This window comes from Neoarius graeffei, chromosome 4, assembly GCF_027579695.1.
Source record: "Neoarius graeffei isolate fNeoGra1 chromosome 4, fNeoGra1.pri, whole genome shotgun sequence".
NCBI lineage: Eukaryota > Metazoa > Chordata > Actinopteri > Siluriformes > Ariidae > Neoarius > Neoarius graeffei.
Window position 1 is genome coordinate 35707283 of NC_083572.1, and position 20541 is coordinate 35727823.

The 20541-nt window shown below is 42.2% G+C and overlaps 1 pseudogene; it reads right to left on the bottom strand.

Annotated features, from left to right (window-relative positions):
* Positions 1-10780: 10780 nt before the first annotated feature.
* LOC132884559 (uncharacterized protein K02A2.6-like) lies at positions 10781-14787 on the bottom strand (annotated as a pseudogene).
* Positions 14788-20541: the final 5754 nt, after the last annotated feature.

The following is a 20541-nucleotide window of genomic DNA, read 5'->3' on the forward strand; positions in this document are numbered from 1 at the left end:
ACACATATCTTGACAGGTCCTCCATAAAGAAGCTCCCAAGAAATGCCCCATCCAAATTTCTAAACACGTTCATTAAAAATACAAACATTTTGGACATATGGAGAATTATGAACCCTTCAAGTAGGGACTACTCCTTTTTTTCATCGGTCCATAATTCTTACAGCAAGATAGATTATTTTTTAGTGGATGCCAGGCTCATTCCCTTTACAGTACATACTAAATATCCACAGTCCTCTAACCTTTTCTTTGTGTTTAGACCATATAGATAAACCACCTACTTTTTGGAGAATGAATCCACAATTATTAATTGAAAAGAAATTTTGTGAATACTTAAGAGCTCAGATCTCTTTATACTATGAAACCAACGATATCCCGGAGACCGGGCGGCACGGTGGTGTAGTGGTTAGCGCTGTCGCCTCACAGCAAGAAGGTCCGGGTTCGAGCCCCGTGGCCGGCGAGGGCCTTTCTATGTGGAGTTTGCATGTTCTCCCCGTGTCCGCGTGGGTTTCCTCCGGGTGCTCCGGCTTCCCCCACAGTCCAAAGACATGCAGGTTAGGTTAACTGGTGACTCTAAATTGACCGTAGGTGTGAATGTGATTGTGAATGGTTGTCTGTGTCTATGTGTCAGCCCTGTGATGATCTGGCGACTTGTCCAGGGTGTACCCCGCCTTTCGCCCGTAGTCAGCTGGGATAGACTCCAGCTTGCCTGTGACCCTGTAGAACAGGATAAAGCGGCTAGAGATAATGAGATGAGATGAGATCCCGGAGACCGCCCCATTTATCCTTTGGGAGGCATTCAAAGCCAATATAAGAGGTAGTGTAATTTTGTTTGAAGCCTCAAGGAGGAAAGAAAACAGGTCAAAATTAAAATAATTAGAGGACCAGATCAAATCACTTGATAAGCAAAATGCACAATCCCCCTCCATTGTCTTACATAGAAAAATAGCAACATTGCAATACGAATACAACAAGATTATGTCAGCAAAAATAAGTAAAGCATTCCTTTTTGTCAGATAAAAGTAATTTGAATTTGGTGAAAAGCCCCACAAATTATTAGCCAGGCAGCTTAGGAAAATTAAAAATGATAGAACAATTCATATGGTAAAAGCTAGTAATAATACAATACTCACAAATTATAAAGATAAACAAAAGCTTGAATTTTATACTGATCTATAACACCTCAAAAACCTCTCCAGAATCAGCAACTATTAATACATTCCTGGACAAATGTGACCTTCCTAGACTAAACAAAGAAGATTATGATACTTTAATTTCAGAACTTACAATGACAGAAGTGCTGAGCACTGTTGCCTCACTAAAGAATAATAAAACACCTGGTCCAGACGGTCTGCCGGGGAAATTATACAAAGCATTTTGCAAAATTATATCTCCTTACTTACTAAAAACATTTGGATATGCTCAGACCAGTGGTTGCTTACCCACTACTTTTATTGAGGCTGTGATTACAGTAATTTATAAAAAAAGGGAAGGATCCTCTGGAAGTAAGTCCCTACCATCCTATCTCATTACTCAATGTCGAAGCAAAATTGTTTGCAAGGTACTAACAGAGTAGATGGTCTCTTAGGATGGAGAGTGGGGTGGGAGGGGTAGGACCTTGACACTGGTCAACCCATTTTATGTTTATACATTGTCCTTCTGTTGTTTGTTTGGCTCCTTTTCCTTTGTGTCTTGTTTGACATTACCAGTGTGCCCTATTTATTATTTTTATATAAAGAATCCTGTGCCATATACACTCTGCAATTTTGTTTTGTAATGTAAAAAAAAGAGCACTGAGTGTATATTTCAATGTATGTGGTTTATATAAGCTCAATAAAACATATTTAAAAAAATTAAGAAGGAGAACTTTATTCATCACACATACACTTGTGAAATTCCTCTCTGCATTTAACCCATCTGAAGCAGTGAAAACACACACATGAGCAATGAGCACACACACATTCCCAGAGCAGTGGGCAGCCATGCTAACAGCACCCAGGGAGCAGTTGGGGGTTAGGTGCTTCACTCAAGGGCACCTCAGTCGAAGGCCACCCCATGTTAACTTTACCGAATGTCCTTGAACTGTGGGGGAAACCGGAGCACCCAGAGGAAACCCACACAGACACGGGGAGAACATGCAAACTCCCCACAGAAAGGCCCCCGTCAGCCACTGGGCTCAAACCCAGAATCTTCTTACTGTGAGGCAACAATGCTAACCACTACACTACCATGTAGTTTTCTGGGGAAAAACATTTAAGGATATTTTTCAAAGTGGCCAGATGGGGAGAGTTGGGACAGTTCAAGTTACAGGTATTTTCATGTGGTTTACAAATAAACAATTGTTTAAAAATGTTTGTTAAAAATGTGGGTGTGTACCTGCATGAGGATTAAGCTTAGTTAAGATTTTAGTTGAGCATTCTATAATTTGCTGCACGTCTTTCTATGTTTTCCCCTCTCCAGTCAACTTTTTAATCAAATTAAGTTGTTTCTCCAAACAGTGTTTGGAACAGCTCATTTTACTTAGTAATTCAGAAGGAAATATATTTTATAACTGCGATGATCTAGCGACTTGTCCAGGATGTACCCTGCCTCTCGCCCATAATCAGCTGGGATAGGCTCCAGCTTGCCTGCAACCCTGTGGAACAGGATAAGCAGCTACAGATAATGGATGGATTTGAAACATTTGCTTCCCTTCTTCCTTAATAAAGGACAATTAATGACACCTGTTTTTTCCCCAGAATGTATGAATTCTCTAATTAAACTCCACACTGCTATTATTTTGAACATGCCACTTTCACTGAATGAGTCAATTACTTCGAACAAGCAGTGTGCATGTCATGACAGTTGGGTCTATTGTTTTTCTATTACACTACTACATCTACAAGTAAACTATTTGCTATGCAGAAATATCACTACTATTAATAACAGTGGTTCATCAGGTTACTGATGTTGTACTGCTATTTAAAAAAAACACACACACACAACTATGTCTCTAATGGGCGGCATGGTAGTGTAGTGGTTAGCACTGTTGCTTCACAGCAAGAAGGTCCTGGGTTTGAACCCAGCAGCTGGCGAGGGCCTTTCTGTGTGGAGTTTGCATGTTCTCCCCGTGTCCGCATGGGTTTCCTCTGAGTGCTCCGGTTTCCCCCACAGTCCAAAGACATACAGGTTAGGTTCAGGGCCGTAACCAGGATTTTTCAAATACCGAGGTCAAGCATGGCTGACAGCACCGAAGGCCCCCCCCCCCCCCCCCCCCCCCCCGGCACAACTTAAATAAATAAATAACAAACCAAGGATAGATTTGGTGGTGGACACATTTATTTTAACAATTCTACAACTGTGGCACCATAACTGTGGTGTTTTATCTGACATAAAAGTAGAAAGGTAGTGAACTCTTGAACTGAGTATACATACCTAAAGTACCAGTTACTTAAAGTATTGGCATTATTTACACTGCAGCATACACATGACAGAAAGGGTGTGAACTGCTGAATTGTAAGCTTTAGTATTACACCTTATAATAATAGTGTGAGTGTGTGTGTGTGTGTGTGAGAGAGAGAGAGAGAGAGAGAGAGAGAGAGTGACTGAGAGTTTGTGTGTTATTTGTGGGTGTCTGTATGTGTAGAGACATTCTGAGCAGTAATGTAAAGGCATCATTCTATCTGGCTGTCTTGAATTGAGATCCATTTGCATGCATTCTCTGAAACAGAGTATTCTCACCATTGCCTGTAATGTAAGTTTGGCTCACAACACATTTACTTTAACAATTCTAAAACTGTGCCATCAGAACTCATCATCAGTGTGGAGTTTTGTCTGACATAAAAGTCAAAACTGAACTGAGTGTATTGCTCAGCTACCTGAAGTATTGGCATTATTTACATTTCATTATCTTAAATTACATTAGAATGTAGGGCTATTAGTTCTGTGTGAAGACTATGTATTAGAGAGAGTGTGTGAGAGTGTATTATTTGTGTGTGTCTGTGTGAGTGAGTGAGAGAGAAAGAGAGAGTTATGAGAGAAAAAGAGTTACTCAAACAAACCCATTTACTCAGCCCTGCACAGGGCTGCCTGTGATAACGTAGTTTTGAATGTTTCTCGAAATGCTAACTAAAATGTAATAGGCAATGACAATGAAACGTTTCCCCTTGGAAAGTTGGCATGACACCGCTGAACGGTCTGCCACTGCACTGACAATATTTTCTCACCTTCCCTCCTTCTCTTTCCCTGCACTTCTGTTGGCTGTCCAAACCTTAATTTAGTTTGTTGCAACGTTTTCATTTTGCACTCGGGTAAAGCTCTATAATGCGATGTGACTATTAGCCTACGTTAGGTTAGGTAGGCATATGTGATAGAGCTAGGGTGACCACCGACATGAGTCTGTAAGTTAGGACACTTGTGTCCAAAAGTGAGGACAAAGGCCCTAAAGTTAGGAAACCGTCGCGTTACGGGGGGGGGGTAAGAAAAACTTATAAAAAAACGTATGAAGTCAATATATATTTATTAACTTGGAACACCTATCAAAAAGAGAAATGTGGAAAATGATGGTCAAGACCATGTCAACAAGAAACAAAACATCACTGTAAAGTCACTGTAAAGAGTTGTGTCAACTTTTGCAGAGCAGTCTAAACTCCTGTACGAGTGATGGTGTTTAATGGTGTGGAACAATTTAGTCAGCTCAGCAGCAGTGGTTTTGTCATCGATTGGGGTTGGTAGAGCTGGGGCAAAAAATGATGCTAAAGATGACTGTCCAGCACTGCTGGCATTCTCTCTGTGGCGGTCTGTGTCCGCGTGTCTGTCTATCGCACCTTTACCTCTGCTCCCCACATCAATGTCAATGCGACAGAGCTTGCAGAAGGCGAAGTGTTCTCCTTTTTGGCTCTTGCCGACAAAACAATGCTCTAAGCACCAAGCATTTTTAAAGGACGTCTTTCGTTTCGGCATGAGTATTGTTCAACAGCATGCGTGCCAACATTCATAGGTTTTTCCATACAAACATTCGCACTGCGCGCGCAGCTCGGAGGAGCAAAAATCAGTCAATCACGTGAGCACAGCTTTTGAGTGACAGCAGCTTCCAGACAATCAGAGGCTGTAGAGGCTCCATCAGCTGCGTGCGCAGCGCGAATGTTTGTATACGAGAAATCCCTGTAGGCTATCTTTGCCTGTATGTCATCGCAGAATAGCAAGTGTAAATAATGGGCGGGGATTTGTGACGATTGATGCAACGGTGGCGGCTGAGGGTCTGAAATGAGGACAAAATGTAAAAAGTGAGGACGCGTGACAGACGTCCGGACAGACGGTTCTAAAACCGGACTGTCCGGACGAAATCCGGACGAATGGTCACCCTAGATAGAGCGTAGACTACACCCTGCCTGTTTTATCCAAAACCCAACTTCCCCGGCCGACACTAGTATAGGCTACGTCGCGTGACGCTCCGTTAGACATGGCAACGATAGAGATAGAGGCTAAGAGATTTCAGATGACATTAGACGAATGTGAATTTTATTGGGGGGAAATACAGATGACGTGGATGTGGACGCTGTGTTTTACATTGATCACTGCTCAAATTCAGCGTAGACCAATTTTAAATTTCTGAAAAAAATACAGAGGATATGACCTCGGTGTCCTCAATAGTAGTTACGGCCATGGTTAGGCTAATTGGTGGCTCTAAATTGACCATAGGTGTGAATGTGAATGGTTGTTTGTCTCTGTGTCAGCCCTGCGATAACCTGGTGACTTGTCCAGGGTGTACCCCGCCTCTTGCCCATAGTCAGCTAGGATAGGCTCCAGCTTGCCTGCGACCCTGTTGAACAGGATAAGTGGCTACAGATAATGGATTACTGTAACTCTAATGCCATGTGTGCCTCAGACCTCATTCATGCTTTGACTTTACAATTAGCCATAGTTAAAGTTAAGTGTCATGATTCTGGGGGGAAAAGAATAGGCTAAGGGTAATTCTTTTGCTGATGAGGTGGCAAAGTGGGCAGCTCTAAGGAGAGTTCACCGTGTCTTTTTACCTCCACTGATGCTGTTTTTTTTTTGTATGTTCTTTAATACTCTCACTCCCACTATAATTGACCTTAAAGCATATACGCAGAACCATGGCCTCACTTTCATTTATAAATGCCTTGAGACCTCAAGAATGGCACAGGAATGGTTTTAAGCATTAACAATAAATCTAATCTAGTAATTTTTACAATTAAAGTGATTTATATAGGTAGCGGTCTTAGTGAATGACTTTGATGTCCGTAATGTCACAGCAGGAAGTCTATTGGTCTCATCACCACTTCCGCTATACTAAAAAACAGCGCTGACTGCAACTCTGATCCTCCATTTTGAGCTAATTTATCGCCATGCCACATAGATGTGTTGCTGGCCAGTACAGCAACATGACAGAAGGTGGATTTACGTTGCATTCATGGCCCAGGAATGTTCAAACTGCAAAGATTTGGACGCATTTTGCGAGAAGTTCACGGGCACATTGGGCGCCTACGCAGTGGTCTCTCCTCTGCTCTGCACAGTTTACTGAAGACTCGTACAAGATCTCTGATCTGTTGAGGAGCGTTGGCTATAAGCCTGTATTGAAAGAGGGTGCAGTACCAACAATTACAGAAAAAGAAAACTACAAGAAAAGGAAAGTATTTATTTTATTTATTTATTTTTAAAAGGAAAGTGTGATACTCACAAAGGACGATGTCACTCACAGGCATCCCGTTCCTAGCTTTTTATTACACACAAACTCAAATTACAAGTCACTGGTTATTCTCTCACTACCTCTCTATTGAGTATCTCATTAGTTCTAAAGGATCCACCATAACACCTGGTAGTGTGGGGTGGTAGTTAGGGCTGGGCGATATGGCTGAAATCTGTATCACGATATAAGTGTTTCATATTGGTCAATATCGATAATTATTGAAACATTTTATGACCTATTTAAAATAAGGACCAGGAGGGAACAATTCTAAATTCAAACATTTATTTTAAACTTAAACTTCCTCTGACAGCCAATAAGCAAGGAATGTCAACACGCATGTTCAATGTTACGATCACAACGAAAACTGAGCAATTATCAATAATAAAGTGCTTAAAAAACTCAAGTGTTATAAAAACATGAGCAAAGTGTTAAATGTAAACATAGCAAAACCTGCTATGTGAGAAGGACTGTCATATATTTTTAATTTTTTACTGCAAGTTTAGTGCAAAAAAAGTTCACCCTCTGGTGAATAACATTTAAAAACATAAATAAAAATATGCAGTGCTTTATAAACATAAAAGAAATTGAGTGAAACTGAGGTAGACTTAGACTATTCTTAAACTATTCAAGTATATTTTCATTCAAGGTTTAATAAAATAAAAATAGTGTTTTGTAAACATAGAAGAAATTAAAGTAAAACTGAGGTAGACTTAAGACTTTACATCTGTAACATCTGAAATATTCAAGTAGCTTATTTTCACTCAAGGTTTTGTGCTAGGAACACCAGCTGGTTTACCTTCTCTGGTTTTAAAGCTGCCCTGGTGCATGTAACAATATTACCCCCAGTACTAAAGATTCTCTCTTGCCCCTTTTCCACCAAAGCAGTTCCAGGGCTGGTTCGGGGCCAGTGCTTAGTTTGGAACCGGGTTTTCTGTTTCCACTGACAAAGAACTGGCTCTGGGGCCAGAAAAACCAGTTCCAGGCTAGCACCAACTCTCTGCTGGGCCAGAGGAAAGAACCGCTTACGTCAGCGGGGGTGGGGGGGGTGGGGGAGTTGTTAAGACCAACAACAATAACAAGACAGCGAAAGATCACCATTTTTAAGCGACGAGAAGCAGCAGCTGTACAAACGCGAAGTAATTTATTATTATTGTTGTTGCCGCTGCTGCTTCTTCCGTGTTGTTTTTGCTTTGATATTCGCGCCAAGGTTTATGCAAACGTAGCGCCGTAACTTCCGTATACAGCGACGTAACTGACGTATACAGCGACGTAATGACGTATGCAGCGACGTAATGACGTGGCTCCGCTTAGCCTCACGAGCTATGGAAAAGCAAACTGGTTCTCAGCTGGCTCACAAGTTGAACGAGTTGTGAACCAGCACCAGCAGCAGCTCTAAACCAGCCCTGGAACTGATTTGGTGGAAAAGGGGTATACGAGGGGGTACTGGTGGCGGGGATACACAAGTACTTTTTTGCCAGCTGAGACAATCTGGGGAAGTTGTATTCATGGAGCCTCCACCAGTCAAGGGGTTCAGACTCACTGTCTGCGTCAGGGCACCTCAGGTACCTTTCCAGCTCACTCTCCACTTTTTGTTCATCAGTGAGAGGCAGGTCAACCTCTTCTTGACTCAGCTTTTTGAAGAAGCTCCCCAATGACTTGCGTTGCTTCTTCACACCCAGTGGTAGAGGTGGTGCAGCAACAGCAGCACCTTCTGCATCTTCATCTGCTGCTCCCTCAGAGGGCCCTGCCTGTGACTGGCCTTGGCCTTCATTCACTGCCTCAGACACTGCTCTCATTTTAATGGCCCCTACCTTCTCTGGTCTGATGTACTGGATTTTGAACCTGGGGTCCATCAAGGTAACCATGTCAAGGAGATCATCTGTGTCACGGCCCGCATACTTCTCATCAAGATAGGCCATTATTGTTGTCTTCATCTCTTTTGTAAGCTCCGTGTCCCCCTCATTTACTCGGAGCAAATTGGAGCAGAACAGGTGGAGCACAGGTTTCACGTAAGAGACGGTCACATATGACTCACCAGAAAGGGAGTCTGTGAACTCCAGGAGAGGAGCCAAGGCCGCATTCATAGACTCAAGGACATCGATGTCTTGCCAAGTTGGGATCAGGTGCCTGGTGTTTGTCAGCAGACAGAACTTCAGTAATGGCCTTTTGTTGCTCTAGGACCCTTGCCACCATCTTCTGCCTTGATCCCCACCTGGTTAGTGACTCTGTGGTCAGCTGGTGTGTGGGAAGATGGAGACGTTGCTGTGCTTTCGAGAGTGCACTCTTTTTCTTCCATGAGTAAGAAAAGGTAGAGACCACTTTCTTGCAAACACCTACAGCCCTGTCCACTCTTCTGTCCTTTCCTGCAGCACCTGTAGAAAAAACAATGACAGCATAAATTACAGATAATAGATGAGGTTCAGTAAGTTAGTGTAAAGCTGCCTTCATGAATAATACCACTACTACTACTACTACTACTACTACTAATAATAATAATAATAATAATAAACAATAATAACAACAACTATTATTATTATTAATATTATGCATTAGCTAATAAAATCAATCCAGTAACCAACATGGATGGATGATACCATCAAAATGACAATGCTACTCACCAATTGCAGAATGCAAATGATGGCCAAAACACTGTAGCCTTGTCCAGTCGTTAAGTGAAGTGGCCTTCACCACATTTGCCCCACTGTCTGTGGTGATGCACACCATTTTTTGCTCAATTAGACTCCAGGACAGCAGCGTCTCCTTCAACCCTTCTGCAATGATTTCTGCAGTATGGTCATCAGGGAAATATGCCGTTTCGAGGCATCTGGTTTTTAGGTTCCATGTCTCGTCTATGAAATGAACGGTCAAGCTAATGTATGGTTCAGACGTATGGCTTGACCACAGGTCAGAGATTGTAGCAAAGTATTTGGCTGACAATATTTCCTGTTGCACAGATTATTTGCACTTCAGGTAAAGTTTGGGAATGGCAGTCTTGGAAAAGTACTTTCGCCCTGGAGGTACATACCGTGGGTCGAGTACATGGAGTAGATTTTTAAAACCGGGCTTCTCCACCGTGCTGAGAGGAAGCATGTCCTTCGCTATGTAATATGTCACTGCCTGGGTTATATCTTTATGGCGTTTATCTGCTTTATCATAAGGCACTGATGTCGAGTAGCTCTCCATGGTGGTCTGCTGCTTTTGTTGCGTTTGTCGAGGTGCTTTGATACGGCTGCATTCCAAAGGGTGAGCACGGCTGAGGTGGTAAAACAAATTGGTCGTATTACCACTCTTGCTGGGAACCATGGTCTTGCAAATTTTGCAGACAACATTTGTCTGACTACGATCCGATTTAAAAAAAAAAAAAAACTCCCACACTGGCGAGCTGACCTTACTGACTTTATCCACAATTTCCTTGCTCGTTCCGACACTCATCTTTCTTTTCTTGGCCACGCTGTTTCTGGAAAAAAAATCAACACGACCACGAGACAACGAGATGGCGCAACCAAATGCGATTCTGTTACATGATTGGCTATCAGCGTGTCACTCCCCATGCGTTGCTAGGCACCAGAGGACGAGTGCCTTTGCTCATGCAACCAAGCTTGCTTCGCAACAACAGTTGATTGAAAGCGGACCTAAACCAGAGAGGGCTCTGGCTAACGCTTGTTTCTTGAAAAAAAACAACAACATTCTATCGAAACGTTCTATCGAACGCATTTTCTATTGATATCAAGTACATGTCTATCGCAATACATATCGTTATCATTTTATTGCCCAGCCCTAGTGGTAGTGCATGTAATACATTTCAGTCAGGATACCTCATCCCTCCCCCCCTTAAGAGTAAATTATCCAGGTGAGCTTAAACATCACTATCACCTTCAACATCAACCTTCATTTTGCACTGTAACAGTGAATTGCAAATACGCCATCTTGTAACAATCATCTAGACTATCTAACAGAATTCAACACTGTTATACTATCTGTCAGGTATTAAATGTCAACATCACTCTTTTTTTAACATTGAGGAAGGTGGGTGGACTACCATCCTTCCAGTGAATCCCAGAGCACATTCTTGCTCTTACTTGAGGGAACTCACTACTGTCTTACAAAGTCTTTTAGGTAAGCAGGAGTCTGTCTTGTGCACTCAGAGCGACGCAGTACCAGTGATGATTCTGCTCTTGCATCTGACGGATCGTCAGCTGGAGGGTGAACCTGGGCTGTCACAGCAGGCTCAGTCGCTTCCCCTTCCACTGAAGTCGGGACGGCAGAGTCTGTAGGCAAGACCTCCACTGCTTGCTCTGGAAACTGAAGACTGTTAAGCTCCACCATCACCTCTGGTCTGGACATGTCGTTCAACGTTGCAAGGTGCTTTCGGATTTGGTCGACATGACGTCTCATCACGCGTCCATCTCCTGTCTGTACTGTATAGGATACAGGTCCTGTGTTCTCATCTATGACCGCTGGTATCCATTTGGGTCCATGGCTGTAATTGCGAATGTACACGTCATCACCAGATGTAAAACTCCTCCACTTACTGTGTGTGTTATGTTGTTCTTTTTGTTTGAGTTGTTTCTTGCTAATCTTTGACTTCACATCAGGCAGTAGAAGATCCAATGTTGAACGCAGTCTTCTGGACATAAGCATTTCTGCCGGTGACAAGCCAGTAGTAGTCTGTGGTGTGATTTTGTAGTTGAACAGAAATCTTGCTATTTTTGTTTCCAAAGTGTCTCCTTTTATTTTCTTTATTCCTTGTTTGAATGTCTGAACGGCTCTTTCTGCCAGGCCGTTGGATGCCGGGTGGAAAGGCGCAGATGTCATGTGCTATACGTCATTTTGTTTCAGGAATGTCTCAAATTCTTGACTTGTAAAACAAGTTCCATTGTCAGATACTATTGTCTGGGGCAGGCCGTGTGTGCTAAAGCACTGTCTGAGCTTTTCAATAGTAACTTGACTAGTTGCACTGTTTGTTGGATGCGCGTCAATCTATTTGGAGTGTGCATCTACAATGATGAGAAACATCTTGCCTAAGAAAGGACCTGCATAATCAATATGCAGTCTGCTCCAGGGTGTCTCAGGCCACTCCCATGGATGAAGCGGTGCCCCGGCTGGACACTTCCTGTTTTCTTGACAAGTGTGGCAGGACTGAACTTCCCTTTCGATCTCGGAGTCCATCCCTGGCCACCACACATAAGAGCGTGCTAGGCCCTTCATTCTGGATATCCCTGGGTGCGTCTGGTGCAGTTGCTTCAAAATGACATTCCTTCCCTTCTTTGGAACAACCACCCTCGCCCCCCAGAGGACACATCCCTCTTTCACACTAAGCTCCAGCTTTCTCTGGCTGTAGGGTTTGAATGCTGTATCCACCTCCTTTGGCCATCCTTTCAGACACCAAGATAGCACCTGCAAGAGTGTCCCATCTGTGGTTGTCCACTGCTTCACTTGAGCTGTTGTGATTGGTGGATCTTCCATTACGTCAAGCATGAGGACTTGATCTGTGTCATCCTCTTCATCTGTTTGTGGCAGAGGCAACCTGCTCAGCACATCAGCGTTTGTGTGTTCCTTGCCTGGTTTGTATATGATTTTGTACTCATATGCTTTGAGCAATGTTGCCCACCTTTGCACTCTCGGTGACCCCATCTGTGGAACAGGCTTCTTTTCATGGAAAAGTGATATTAGCGGTTTGTGGTCGGTGCTAATTGTAAACGTTCATCCATATATATACTTATGGAACCGCTTTATCCCAAACATGATGGCCAACTCCTCCTTGTCGAGTTGCGAATAGTGCTTCTTGGATGAAGCCTAATGGCTTCTTGCTGCCATCTTCCATGACATGAGACAACACGGTGCCCACTCCATATGGTGAGGCGTCACATGCCAGTACCAAGTCTTTGTCCGCTGTATAGTGACTCAGGACTTTGGCTGATTTCAGCATCTGTTTGGAAATTCTAAAAGCATCTTCCTGCTCTTTGTTCCAAGTCCACTGAGCATCTTTTCTCAGCAACTGATGGAGTGGTGCTAAGCGTGTGGCCAGATTAGGGAGAAACTTGTTATAGTAATTCAGCAGACCAAGGTAGGCTTTTAATTCGGTCACTGTGGTTGGCTGTGAGGCCTCTTCAATGGCTCTCACCTTGGTTTGCACTGGGTGCAGGCCTTCTGCATTGATCTTGTGACCTAAGTACTCCACTTCATTTTGTAAGAATGCACACTTGCGTCTGTGAAGTCGCAGGCCAGCTTCTTTTAGTCTCCTGAGTACCTCGTCCAGCATGCTCAGGTGCTCGGCTTCCTCTCTCCCAGTCAGCAGAATGTCATCTAAATACACAGCCACCCTGGGCAGGCCTTGTAACAAGCTTTCCATTGTTCTCTGGAAAATTGCCGGAGCAGATGATACCCCAAAGGCGAGCCTATTGTAGGTGAACAGGCCAAGGTGTGTGTTTACTGTTAGATATTTTTTAGACTCATCATCCATCACAATCTATTGATAGGCATGACTTAAATCAAGCTTGGAGAACTGTTTCCCTCCTGCCAGTGTGTTAAACAAGTCTTCCACGCGGGGAATAGGGTATTGTTCTAGCGAGGAGGCGCTGTTTACTGTTAGTTTGTAGTCGCAGCATATCCTGACAGAACCATCTGGCTTCAGGACAGGTACAATGGGTGCTGCCCACTCAGCATACTTAACAGGTGCTATAATGCCCTCTTTCAGTAGTCTCTCTAACTCCTCTTCTACTTTCGGCCTCATGGCATATGGAACTGAGCGGGGCCGATAGAACTTAGGACAGGCCTCAGCAGACACTTGAATTGTTGCTTTCATGCCTTTTAACATGCCTAGCTCTTCTTCAAAAACATCCTTGTCCTTTGAGAGTACTTGCTGTGGCACCTGTGCCTCTGTTCTCACATGTTTTATTTCATCCCACTTGAGCTTGAGAGCCTTTAACCATCCTCTTCCTAACAAGCTAGGTCCAGTACCCTTTACCACCACTAGGGGCAGTGTCTTCACTTGCTGTGCATAGGTCACTTCCACATCTGCTACTCCTGCTACTTTGATTTTCTCTCCTGTGTATGACCTCAGTGAGAGTTTGGTTTCATTTAGCTGTGGACGCTTTTTTTTCGTTCCATATCTCCTGAAACTTTGTCTCATTCATAACACTCACACTACATCCTGTGTCAATTTCAAAGTTTACTTTCTTCCTATTCACTTCCACCTTTACTTCAAACGGGTTAATTCTCTTTATTGAGGTTTCTGCTTCCACGCAGGCTAATGTGAATGCTTCTTCCTCTTGCTCCAAAGAACTATCACCATCCTGCCTTTTGCTTACGTTGTGTGCTCTTTGTGGACGTGCACACCGCTCTTTGTGTGGATTCTTTTCACTGGGTCGCATGCTTCCTTTACTTTTATTTAGGCAAGCCTTGGCGATATGTCCTACTTTCCCACAACAGTGACATTTTGCTTCTTTAAACTTACACTCCAATGTGCTGTGTTGTTTTCCGTGACATCGGTAGCACTCCTTCATTTTCCAATCTCCTCCTTTTCTCTCTTTTCCCTCCATTTTCATGCTGTTGCATGTTAACGGTGCTTTGGTTTGCAGGTCTTGTGCATTTTTACGAGCAGCTTCGGTAGCTACGGCAATCTTAAATTCCTTCTCAAATGTCAAATCTGTTTCGGACAGCAAACATCTTTGAATCCTGTCATCGTTGATACCGCATACCAGACGATCTCTTAACATTTGCTCCAGTGTAGTGCCAAAGTTACAATCCTGAGCTAATCTTCTCAGCTCGGCTACAAATGCACTGATGGTCTCACCAGGCTGACGGGAACACGAGTCGAATTTATATCTCTGCACAATCTCGCTCGGTTTAGGATTGAAGTGGTTTTTCATTAAAGTTGTTAATTGATCATAAGTTTTCGAATTGGGCTTAGCCGGACTCACCAGGTTCCTTATGAGCTTGTATGTGGCTGGTCCAACCACGCTGATGAGGATAGTTCTCTGCTTATCTCCGTCATCAATTCCATTAGCTTCAAAAAACTGCTCAAGAATCTCGCAGTACTCTTCCCAAGTCTGCTCTTTTGAATCAAATGTCGACAGGGTACCTATCGTCACGTTCATGTTGTCGTTTGTGCTCATTAACTTCCTGGTCCTGTATTCGCCCTTTTTGCTAACAGCCTCATCGCCAATATGTGATAACTTAATCACAAAGGACGATGTCACTCACAGGCATCCCATTCCTAGCTTTTTATTACACACAAACTCAACTTACAAGTCACTGGTTATTCTCTCACTACCTCTCTATTGAGTATCTCATTAGTTCTAAAGGATCCACCATAACACCTGGTGGTGTGGGGTGGTAGTGCATGTAATACATTTCAGTCAGGATACCACAGAAAGTGAGTTCAGTTGCACCAGTCCTCCCGGAGTGAGCCGAGGGTTGTTGCTAAAACCCGGGACGGAACAGGACGGGACATATCGCTCGGGCAGTGACCTCCCTGCAGTTGTTGCTAAAACTGGTGACATCCTATTCTGTCCCAGGTTTTAGTAATTGCCTGAGCCCAGCAGTAATGGTGGAATACACAGTATGAAGAAAAGTGAATGAGTGGAGCAGCCGTCTGAGTTCTAAACTGGATATTGCTGCCATCTCGCCCTTATGTGGAAGAAGTGAATGAAAGGAGAACTGAACAAACAACTGAAAGTCAGATTCTTTTAAAACAATCTGCCACAAGATCAGCCTTCAAGAAGCGAGAACACAAACGGGCAAGCTCCGACTCTCATTTGGATAAAAAAACACGTTTATCTGCATTTAGATGAATACATGTAACTTGTATTGTGTGTTTAAGTTACCGGTATAAGATTATTTAATTTGCTTCAGAATGTGATTGTCTCAGTTCATCTGATTATTTAATTAGCCTTTAACATTTTATCAGTGAAAATGCATGCATGTACATGTATGTTGCACAAGTTATAACACCTATCCTGTTTTAATGAGAGTCAACCCACAATCAGTGAAGTCAAATCAGTCTTATTTGAGCAAGTCGGTAACGATATTTCTTACTTTCCTTTTGTTGCTTGCGTAATTTGTATGCTAAAAGTTTTGCTGATTTACTTCTTAATTTTTCTGTTTTAGGAAAATAAGTTTGTGTTTCTAATGTATATATTTCATCAGTTGCCCTCTGTAGTTTTCTAATTTCTTGTTTCGAATTTGAATTTGTCTTACTACTGTCCGCTTGTTGCAGCCGTTTTAATTTTCCCTGTAAATCTGCTAATTTTTGCCCTTTAAGTTTTTTCAAGTATGTAGTTCATGAAATAATTTTCCCTCTCATTACAGCTTTCAATGTGTCCCACAGAATCACTGGTGAAACTTCCTCTGAATCATTAAGGTCTATAAAATCCTTGATGTCTTCCTTTAGTCTCTCCACTATTTTGGGATCGTTGAGTATATTAGAATTTAGTTTCCATAGGATCCTTCTTGCCTTCCTTTCTAATAATAGAGATACAGAAATAGGGCTATGGTCTGACAGGTTGATCGTCCCAATATTACAATCCTTTATCTTAAATCTATTTGTGCTAAATATGAAAAAATAATCTATCCTTGAATAGACTTAATGTGGGAAAGAGAAGTGTGTGTAGTCTCTACTGGTAGGATGCAGCTCCCGCCACACATCTATGATGCCCAACTCTCCCATTAATGACTTCACTTTCCTGATCAGAGACCTATTCTGGATAGATGTCCCTGACGAGTCCAGCGGGTTCAGCCTGATGTTAAAATCCCTCCCACAAATTACTACTCCTTGAGAATTAACCATTAAGTCGAATATGTGTCTCAAAAATAACCATTCACTCCCTGGTGGAGCATATACATTCAATAATGATATTTCACTACCTTCTATCTTCCCTGAGATCTTAATAAATCTTCCACTATCATCTTTAGTTTCTGATATATGTTCATAATTGAGTGTGTTTGATACAAGAGTAGCGACTCCTCTCTTGTGGCCTGCTTTATATGAAGAAAAAAAAACATGCCTAAAACCCATCCTTTTGAATTTTACATTTTCAGATTGACTCATGTGTTTCTTGAAGGAAGGCTATTTGTGCCTTCTCCTTTTTCAATTTCGACAAAATCTTACTTCTCTTAATTGGATTCAAAACCCCATTGACATTGAATGAAATTATTTTCACAGGTTCACCTTGCATTATATTCTAACCAGAGTGGAACACTCCCTCTTCCTTTCTAGACAAATAATAAGCAATCCCTTCTCAACAAATAAACAAACAGAACTAGAGTAAGAAGTATCAAGAACGTAGCACATCCTCACCCTTTTAGACGTTTCCAATAGTGAGGTCATCTCCCCAATCTGTCTCCACCCTGAGGGATAACCCCTATTTCCTACTGGATTAGAGGGCCCTCCTCTTATGACAACACCCTGAAAAATTCTCGTCTCTTATGTCTCGACTATGTCGTTAATATTTAACACATTACGTCTATTAACATATTTTTTGCATATAAACTTTTAAGCCGATCTGTACTTCAATCACCATTTCAGACAGTCTTCTTTGGTTTTAAATCAGTTTGTATTTTCAGCTTGTTCACTTCTGAAGGCCTGCAGCTTCTCCTTGTAACCTGTTGCTCTGTTGGCTCGAGTTTTGCACCGTCTCCGCACCGGCTGCCGTGTCCACCGCCAAATCCTCTCCATGAGAGATCCCAGTTGCTTAATTGCTTTGATCGGTAGTCCCTGGTCCGCCAGGGCTGACGTTGCCTCCTCCACTGTATCATACGTTTTGGTCCCATCCTCATAAAAGACTCTCAGCCGCGCTGGGTACAGGGTCTGGAACCATATGTTGCTTTCCTTCAGGACCCTTCGTGCCTCCGCGTATTTCCTCCATCTGGCCATAATCCCTGGTGCATAGTCATGGTCAAGGTTGATTTTGCAGTTATTCCATGTGAAGCCTTTCTTTTGCCACGCCAGTTTAAGCACTTCTTCCTTCATCCTGAAACTTAGAAACTTGACCAGGATTGATCTGGGCTGGGCGCCGGTAGGAGGCTGCGGTGCTATTGCCCGGTGGGCTCTCTCTATCTGCAGGTTCTTCGTACCTGGGATGTTCAGGTTCTCTTTCAGCAGCTCCTCCACAAAAGTAATCACTGATCCTGATGCACCTTCAGCCCCTTCTGGTACTCCGTATATTCTCACACTGTCCCTCCAGGTCTGTTAGCTTCATCTGGAGCTGTTCTTGTAGTTTTAGCATTTCGGCTAATGTCGCCTCCGCGTTTGCAGCCTCTCTTCATTCCCTACAATCCTCGCTTTGGCTTCGTCAAACCTCGAATTGGTTTTTGCAATTTCCCCTTTAATGTCTCCCAATTGTTTTTTGTTGTCTTGTCTGAAATTCCGTATCTCTCTGAGGATTAGGGCCAGGTTCACCAGGTCTTCATCGCTCTCCATTTTGTCACAACTCTGGCTAGCCATTGGGGGGCTAGCACGCACCTGTTGCCACACTTCGTTATTTTTATCAGTGTTCAGAACCGACTTTTTACTCTTTAGTTTAGACGCCATCCTCGCCCCCTTTCTAAATTTACAAATTGTAAAACAAAACTTAAGTTATTTCGCTTTCAGGGGCAGATTTCTTTTACTTTTGTTGAGTGACCTTCGCCTACGGTGCCAGCCTTCAGGTGACCCGGAAGTGACCTGGTATTTCTTACTTTTACCATAAATTTTTATTTATATGACTTTGGTCTATAGCTGTAAAAGGCCTTGGCCTTAAAACCAGTTCCTGCTGTGACGTCACGCACTCAGGGCTGGCTGGCTCAGCATGGCAGTTCGAATGCCAACTTTGCAGTCGAGTTTAACTCTTAAATATATATATATATTTTTATTCCCATTTATGCAGCATACAAGAGTCAAGGATGGAGATACTATCCACTCAGAAATTTATTTTAAAATAAAGGCTCTGTGTATCTCCTTTAAAATTCTTGAAGTGTGACCAATGATCTGAAGCAATGGGCTTCAGAGAATTGTTTTGTCAATGACAATGGTCTCCTACACAATAAACACGCTCATTTCGCTCTTCTTAAGTCTGCCTTGCCTTTTCTTGTGCAACATTATGGTATTTCTCATGTTACTTGAAGAGGGTTAAGAAAGATGCTAAATAAATCAATACTGTATTGCTGATGTGAACAAACTGGTCGCTTGAATATTAGACACCTGTGTAATCTGTACACAGACAAGTCTTCCAAGAAAAACTTCTAAACATGATGATCTACCGCTCCCTGAAGCTCCATTACAGTCATTGCAAATAGACTTCACACACATGCCTCCAGTAGGTAAACTCAAATATCTACTTGTGATTGTAGACAGATTTTTAAAATGGGTAGAAGCATTCCCATGTTCAACCAAAAATGCTAACACCATGGTAAAAATTCTTTCTAAGAAATTATTCCACAATATGGTATTCCTACAGTCATTGATAGCGATAAAGGAACTCCTTTCACCTCTAAATCCATGCAAAAGCTCTGTCAATATCTTAGTATTGATTGGAAATTTCATGCCCCTTTTCATCCACAATCTTCAGGAGTTCTTGAAATAATGCACCAAAGGGTCAAAAACAGATTGACAAAGATTATGATGGAAACAGGTAAAAACTGTATTGATGTTTTGCCTGCAGTCCTCTGTGAAATACGTACGTCATCTAACTCAATGACCAAATTGTTACCTTTCAAAATCCTAATGGGAAGACTCTTCCCCACCCCATGGGTAAAAAAATTTACCCTGGTATTTCTTTCACAGGAGACCTGGACACAATTGTTGCTGATTACACCCAAGCACTGACTGAGAAATCGAATAGGGTTCATGGTGCTCTTGTTCTCATCCTCTTCTCTCAGAGCAACCTATTCATCCATTCCTTCCAGGTGACAGGGCCTTTGTGAAATCTCTGAAACCTCGCAAAGTGGGGTAAGCAGCGTATGGACCTCCAACTGACATCAAAGCTGTCACCGGAACTGCAGTTCTGACATCTGCGCAACCACAGTGGATCTATGCCTACCGGTTCAAGAAAGCACCATCAGCAGATGCTATGAATAAGTTTGATATTATTGTTTGTTTCATTTTATGTTTAGTTTTACACATTGTTTCAGGTAATCATTAATTGAGCTTTATTATTATTATTTTATTATTCACATCTTTTTCAGCCTTTGGGAAGCATCGTCAAGGGACTTGACTTAATGCCTAGATTGGTTCGTTACTTCTCTTTAGATCATGACACTGTTTTTGCATATTTTCCATAAACTTAGTCATATGTATATTTCTGATTGACACAGAGTCCCAGAGATTGCTCCCTTCACTTATAGAGTTCTTAGAAATTTCTTTAAAAACAAGATACAAGGCCAAGATTTAATTCTCATATTAGCCTGGTGCTGTCTGTTGTCTCTCACCGCTGATATCCTGTGTCAGATCACTGGTAACTAGGACTGTGTACTCTTGGGAAAATCCTATTTATTTGATGCTTGTATCCGACCTTTGAGGATGTTGAACAAGATTACTTTTTGTAGTTATTCTGATAGAATAAAAGTATACAATGTTAGAATAATGCCATCTAGTGTGGTTTTAAATTGTGTGCTCTGTTTCTGATATACAGTGGTGCTTGAAAGTTTGTGAACCCTTTAGAATTTTCTATATTTCTGCATAAATATGACCTAAAACATCATCAGATTTTCACACAAGTCCTAAAAGTAGATAAAGAGAACCCAGTTAAACAAATGAGACAAAAATATTATATTTGGTCATTAATTTATTGAGGAAAATGATCCAATATTACATATCTGTGAGTGGCAAAAGTATGTGAACCTCTAGGATTAGCAGTTAATTTGAACATGAAATT